The following is an 8,000-nucleotide window of genomic DNA, read 5'->3' on the forward strand; positions in this document are numbered from 1 at the left end:
TGTCTGTCATCTGGAGGTGGTTGATAGGCTAATGCAAGCAGAAAAAATCCTTGGCTTAGCACCTTTCTTTAAATTTGGGGTGCTGACACCTGTTGTAGGGCTTCAAGAGAAACTGAGGCAATGAAAGATGTCCTAAGAGAGGAGGCATCCGAAAAATGCAAAGGAAAAGGCTTGCAGAAATGACCTACTCAGTGGGTTGTAGATTAACCACACCCTACAGATCTTTAAATGGCCTTCTGGAAACTTGTCATACCTACATGAGAAATGATGCAGAAATTCCTTCCCTCTTACAGCCCCACCTCAAAATGCCCCCTCCCATCCTGAGTAGACAGATGCACATAGACCCTTAGACAAAGGAATCACGTGTCCCTTATGTGGAACACTGCCGGGTGTATGAACTGCAAGAAAGCTAACCTGAATGAGCTCGTTTCTTTTGCTTCACACGCTCCACTGGCCTAATAAACTCTCCTTCCTCTAACAAAGTTGTCTGAGCGTCCAAATTCCTCCTTCGGGTGTCATTTCCTGCAACAGTCCCACTTTAACATCCTGTTACACAAGTAATTGCACTGCGAAGCATTTGAGGATAACTACTGCTATGGACTGAGTGTTTGTGTCTCCCCCGCTCCCCCCGCTGCCAGGCCAAAAAAAAATTTATATGGCTAAGTCCCAAACCCCAGTGTGACTGTATTTAGAGATTGGGCTTTTATAGAGGTAATAATTGTTATATTAGATCATAAGGGCAGGGACCTGATAGGATTAGGGTCCTTATAAGAATAGACTAGAGAATCTCTCTCTCTCTCTTTCTCTCTCTCTCTCTCTGCCACATGAGGACACAGCTAGCAGTTGGCCATCTGCAAGCCATGAAGAGAGCCCTTGGCAGGAACTAAAGCAGCCAGCACCTTGATCTTAGACATCCAGCCTCAAGAACTGTGAGAAAATAAATGTCTGTTGGTGAAGCTGCCCAGTCTATGGCGTTCTGTTATGGTAGCCTGAGCTGACTAAAACACCTCCACTTTCCTGAGTGTTGCCTCCCATTCTTTTGGCCTTTCCCGGCAGGCAAGAATTTGTTCACTCGCCTCTCTGAATGGACTCTTCTTTGTTTAACAGTGAAGTCACATCTTCCACAAGGATTGTTGTTCTACTATAAGGTGAAAATCAGATACATCACCTCACCCTTGAAAACCAATTTAATTGCTCTTAAAATATAAATATGTGATATAAGATAAAGAGGTGAGGAAGATGTGCTGGGTACATAAACATAACTAGGCTTGTTCTCTTCTAAACATTATTTTGAGGGTGGCTTTTGACTCATTCATTTATTCTTATTCTCTCCATGTTATCCTCTATGCTGCATTTTTTTTAATGCAGGTGCAGAATTTATATTTACAACATTCTTAATTGTCTTCAGATTTAACCCTTTGTTCCAACATTCATTGATTGACTCAAAACAATTTACTGATAAAGTATCCCCCGACGCACATGTATTAATTGCAAAGGGAAAAATAGTAACTTTACGGAGGAGAGATGTGGCAGACACCACCTTAATCGAGTGATCACTGTTAACATCACCATAGTAAATCACATAAACATCATGTACTGCCTGGTAGGATGCACAGAGGACAAAACAGCATCCTGCATATTCTTGCCAAAAATATATACCCTCCATCTAACCTTGAGAAAACACCACAGACCCAAACTGAGGAACGTACTATAAAAAAACTGACCAGAACTCTTCAAAAGTGTCAAAATCATGACAGATAAAGGAAGACTGAGGGGCTATCTCACAGACTGAACGAGGCAAAGGAGACATTATGGCCAAATGCGGTGAAAGGACATCAGTGGCTTTGACTCTGACACCAATTCTGATGGTTTTTTTTCCCACACCACCAAGCAATTAACTCAATTCTGACAATATCTACCTGGAGATAGCGTCAGATCCCACAGGTTAGAGGCTCAGTCTTACAAGACTGCTCCCTGCACCCATTCCAACACCAATTGCAAGTCCAGGTTGTCTTCTGTGCTTCCTACCCATGGACTATAGATTGGAGGGTCCCCGGACCCATTCCTTGGGTTCCGTTAATTTGCTCTAGTGACTCACAGAACTCAAAGGAATATTTACTTACATTTACCAGTTTATTACGAAGGGATATAACTTAGGAACTGTCAGACAGCAGAGATGCACAGGGCGAGGTATGAGGGAATAGTGTGGAGTGTCCACGCCCTCTCCAGGTTCGCTGTTCTCCCCAATATTCACTGATCCAGATGCTCTCCTAACCCAGTCTTTCGGGTTTTATGGAGACTTCTTTACAAGGGCATTCATTACTTATGGAGGCTGCATTACATAAGTTGATTAAAATGTTGGTGACTGAACTGAATCTCCATCCCCCTCTCCCCTCCCAGGAGCTGGGGCAGGGGTGGGAGTGGCTGAAAGTGTGAACCCTCTAACCACAAGGTTGGTTCCCCGGGCAACCAACACCTCCTTTAGGTTACTTGGGGGCATTACAAAAGCCACCTCATTAACATAACAAAAGGCACTTTTTTTTTTATCACAGGAAATTCCAAGGTTTTTACAGCTCTGTTAGGAATGGGAACAAGACCAAAAACCTATTTCTTATTATAAATCACCTTGTCACAATGAGAAAATTGGTGAACTTCAAATAATATCTGTAGATTAGTTACGAGTGTAGTTGGATCAATGATAACATCCTGGTCTCAATAATTTTACTATGATTTTATAAAATGTTAACAAAGGGAAGCTGGGTGAAGAATATATGGGAACTCTGTATTGTTTTTGCAACTTTTTAAAACAAAAGTATTTCAAACAAAAAGTTAAAGATATGTTTACTAAGTGCCTATTCTGTGCCAGTCTCTGGGCTGGGGAGCCAGTGGTGAATAAGACACAGACCCTGTCCCCAGAGACTTTGAGCTTGGTCTGCAGAAGACAAGTAAGCATGCATTTTTAGTAGAGACATTAAGTTAAGACAGTTGTATGTACACAATACAATTGATTCATGACAGGACAAATATCCCCAAGTGACGAGGAGACCAAGCCCTGCACAGATAGAAGAAAAGAGTTCTTTGGTGGAGAGCAAAGAAAGAATTCAACCAACACGCCAAAGTTAGAGTCAAAAGGAAAGCTTATCAGAAAAGAGATAACACTCCACAGACAGAGTGTGGTCTCCTCTCAGAGGCAGAGAGTGAGAGGGACTAAGAGAGACTTGGAAAGACAATGTTCAAAGAATTCAATTTATATATCATTCTTTAGTCCCATTTCTTTTGATATGGACATACAGTGAGGAAAGGGAAGAGTATGTAGTGTGAAAAGGTAAGAATATGTAGAGTGAAAGGCCTGCAGGCAGTTCCCAGCCTTTAATTCTCAGGTTACCCATGGTTTTAGCCATAGGAAAAGACTCTTGGTGCCTGTTTCTTCTTCACAGGTGTGGGGAATGGGTTGTTAGCAATCCCAGTAGAAATCTTCCTTTGTTCTGCAGGTGTCCTCCTGGCCTGGCTGTAGGGCTGATTAGCACATTGCAGTCTCTGAATGTGGCTTGATTAACATTTTTAATTCTCTTGCCTCCTCCCTACATTACAATGAAGAGCATATAAGAGGGTCAGAGAAAGCTAGAAGTAACATCTAAACTGTACCTGAAAATTGGCAGTTGTCCAAGTAAAAGAAGGGCCTTGGAAGACAGAGGTGGGGAGTTATTTACACGGAGGGGACACATTATGCAAAGGCACCTCCTTTGGGGAAATGGAAGTCCTCAGTGCACTGGCAGGGAGAAAGGTGTGTGTGTGGGGTGTGGCCTCAAGAGGAAGGGAGCAGTTTACTCAGTGAGTGCTGAGGATGGAGCAGTAAGCGAGAACCCCTAAAGCCCTGCTGAGGATTTGGAAATGAGGAGCCATCGAAGGGTTTCAAACAGGGATTTTTAAATGAGATTTAAGATGTAGTAAAAGCGCTCTGGCTGCTACATGGCTGAATGACAGAGACAAGACCAGAGTCAGAGAAACCAGAAGAGGCTGAGGTCATGAAGGTAAAAGGACAGCGGCCTGAGTGGGCGTCGAAATCAGCAAATGATTCAGTGTCTTTGTGAATTCCTTGCCTCTCTTCAGAAGAGGGAAGGAGTTAATGACTGCATACTGTGAGTTGAGTTCTGTCATTCACTTATGTGCCCATACGAAGTATAAGCGAGCAGTACAGTTATCCTCATTTGATTTAACTGAGGCTCTATGAACAAAGTTCAGGGGTTGACTGACAGTCAGAGAGAAGTTAAGGACACAAGTGTGCTGCTTCGAGCCCAGGTCTGAATGACTCCAGAGTTCACCTTTTCTTTATAGTCAAACATCACATGTTATCTGATAAACTAGCAATCCCTGTCAGCTTTGTGTCATTGGCAGATTGTCATAAGATTTACAACTTAAAGAAAACTAATCTCTACGGGTGTGCATCTTAGATGAGCACACCGATAACACACAAAGCACAGGAATCTGATACCCCTCCAGGATGCCTCTGTTTACCAGCACAGTGCCAGGCACACGCCGACAGAAAGTTTATTCTGCCCCTTTCCCGTATTATTCCAGTTACAGGTTTATTAAATTAGTTCTAAATTGGTTTAAATTAGTTCTCATTCAGATTTGTGCACAGTTATTCCTTTTCACACTCAGCTGTTTTTCATGTTCAACTTAAATCTGGGTTCCGAGTATTTCACAAGATGGTCTTGGATTATAAACTAAAAGAGACCAAAACGGCAGAAATGTTCAAAACAAATTCGGCCTCAAATTATACAATGTCATGTCATGGTTAAGTCTACAGATACAGTCTTGTGTTGTCTCTTCTCTCTGCTCAGAGTCAGTATGATACCTCCTTGGTATTTAAAGTGGAGTTCTGGATATTTATTTTCCAGTCCCCTCTCTTTGAGTTCTGATGCCTTTTACACCCCTCACCCACTGAAACCCCTCTTCCCTCTGATCGTTTAAACCTCCCCTCCCGGATGACATCGTCTTCCAGATATTTTCATTGCTCGCACTTCCATAGGTTCGTAGCTTTCCCCCTCCATAAAGGTGCCCACATTGGCTCCCATCCCTCCACCCGCCCCTGACTCTCAAGAAGGAACACACTTCTCACAGAACAATTTAAGACTAAGCTTAGGAAATCCATTTAGTTCCCAGAGCCTGTGATATATACAGTTGCCGGTAATTTGGGTTCTGTCCAGCACAGTGATGATACCTGTCAGCATAGTCTTCACGAGAAGATGGGACTCTGGCCTTCCAGTTGCAAACAAACAATAACAACGAACCTCTACTTGAGTTTTTTTGTGGGACCAGGCCACTTATAAATAAGAGAATGCCCTGGAGAACATTTTAATCTTCATAATTGAGGTATTTATCACCTAGAAGCATAGCCATTCCTCTGTTGCCAAGTTCTTTGGGTTATTTCAGCAAGACCTCAATGCTGAAGTGATTGTCATGACTTCTTAGGCCGCTCATTTGGGTGCACACAAAATAAGATTTTATACAAGTCTGGGCAGGTCCTCTGGGAAGGCAAGAAGAGAAATCTGTTTTAACATAAAAGAATAGATTTTTAATGGTGAAAACTTTAGGTGCCATGTTAGCAGTGGGTAAGAAATTTTATGCAGAAGGCATCTGCCTTCCATGCATTCTCATTTTGTCCTTTTGGGATAGTGGACCTTCAAAGGATTTATTTATCTATCTATCTATCTATCTATCTATTTATTTATTTATTTATTTTTTAATCATGTCTGTGTAGTAAGGTACAGGAGGGAATATCTCAAGGAACTTCCAATGTTGAACAGTGAATAAAATATGGTTTTCTCAAAATTCCTTTGTTTATTTATTCATATAATCAGAAAATATTTGTTTACTTGGAGACTAGATATTCAAATATAGGGAAGAGTGATTTAGATTCTATCAGAGAGAAGCACATTTTAACAGTAAAAAATAACTACAGTACCATCAAGAAGTGCTCTTGTTCAACAATGTGAAAGGCTCCATGGCAACACAGAGATAGAGTACATTCTGCCTGAAGGGCCATGGATGGCTTCCCAGGAATTGTTTTGAAGGAGCTGTTTCACCCTTTCACCAGGAGATGACTGAGTGAGGCTGGCAGGAGGGTATTTTAGGTAGAGGTAGGGTGACCAGCCATCCTGGTTAGCCTGGGACTGAGGGGTTTTCTGTCACTGCTAAAACCAAGACGGTCTTAAGAGGGCCCTGCTGGTCCATCACCTGAGAGACGGGAAATATACGCTGTGCGTGAAAATGGTTAGTTAGGTCCTTACCATTTTTATGATAATGATCTGTTCCATGTTATCAATGATTTTTTTTTCTTTTTAGGGTAACTTTTTTTTTCTGGGCTAGCAAGAATTTTGCTTATTACAGAGTATTCGTAGTGACAGCTTCAAGATCCACTTTCTCTAACAAATTACACCTCATTTGTTCTAAATAAATGAAATGAGGGCTTCCATTAAGTCCTTAAGTGGAAATATAGAACTGAGATGTTACTCCATTTTGTTCTTCTTTCTTTTCTCTCCTCTCTTTACCTTCTGACATCCTCCTCCTTCCCAGCCTCCATCTCTTTCTTTGGCACCAAGCACTTTCTAACACTTTTTTCTGAAGCAGCAGCAGAGGAGCCGTCTGATCCAGAGAATGTCGTTGCTGGCATCTGGGAGCAGTGGTTCAAGAACTAACCTAACACACAGGCATTAAACAAGTCCATTTAGAACCTCAAGAGGGAAATATCTAACAGTATAATCATAATAATCATAGTAATACTAATAATAATTATAGCAGCAGCAGCAGCAGCAACAACAACGACAACACAATATTCGATTTCTTCAGAAGCACTCCAAGTGCTTCACCCGTATTAGCTAATCTCGTGTGGTGAGGAGGTACAATTACACCCAGCCCGGCAGTTTATTTTCAAAAGCCATCAGGCCACAGGAATTCAGTTTGGTCACAGTATTTATAGTGGCTCTTTTTCAGTGTCTGATTCTTTACCCCTCCCTCTTAATGAATCTCAGTGTTGGTGGAAATGCGTTTATACCCTCCCTCTTTTAAAAGCTAGAAATGAGAATGGATATGGTCTCTTTAGCCCCAATCCCCCATTTTCACATTTATAAACACATGCATATCTGTGTTATATGTATGTTTAGATGCATTTTCCCACCTCTTCACTTATGAAACCACATGAATGACTAGAGCTCCAGGTAGGTGAGGAATGGGACCACATGGAAGTTTCAGAAGTTGTGCCAAATGACATAAAGAGTACCAGAAGGAGCTGAGATCTGACCTTCAACACCTCTCAGAGCAAGGAGCTGACCAGTTATCCTCAGCATGATGACCACTTCCTGTAGGAGAAACAAGAGAGGAGTGGGATCAGCTGGGCAGCTTGTGGGTCCTCAAAGCAGGGATGTGAGTGCCGGATTCATCAGGGGCCTTCAGCACAGCGTCTGGCGCACGGCAAAACCTCGCTGTGTATTCATTGACTGATGAATGAGTCTGCAATGAGAGAGAATCAGACTAAAGGATTCTAACTCTCCAACAAGAAACAATAAGAACAAGGAGAATGTTGCCAATAGAGCTTTCCCCTTCATACTACCCATTTTTGTAACATTTTCCAGAATCCCAGTGCCCTCTTGACTCCCTTTACAAAATTTCTGTTTTCCAGGAAACAGCTGGTATTCCCATTTTCTTATTTATTCAATGAAGATTTTGAAAGAGAGTAGGTAAAATTTATGGGTTCTAGTATCAAATACACCTGCCTTCCCCTCCTGGCTCTGTCACTTACTAGTTGTGTAATCTTGGAAAAATCGTCAACAACTTAGAGCCTGTTATTTTTCTGTAAAACAATGAGAGCAGAGACTCCCTCAAAAAACCACTGTGCAGAGACTGGGGACTTGGGGCTTCTCTGCTCATCACAACCACTCAGGAACTCGGGCTGACCAAGCAGCCTCTACCTCCAAGGCTGCCAGTTGGTTGAGCCAAAA

Source organism: Pteropus alecto, unplaced genomic scaffold, assembly GCF_000325575.1.
Source record: "Pteropus alecto unplaced genomic scaffold, ASM32557v1 scaffold210, whole genome shotgun sequence".
Lineage (NCBI taxonomy): Eukaryota > Metazoa > Chordata > Mammalia > Chiroptera > Pteropodidae > Pteropus > Pteropus alecto.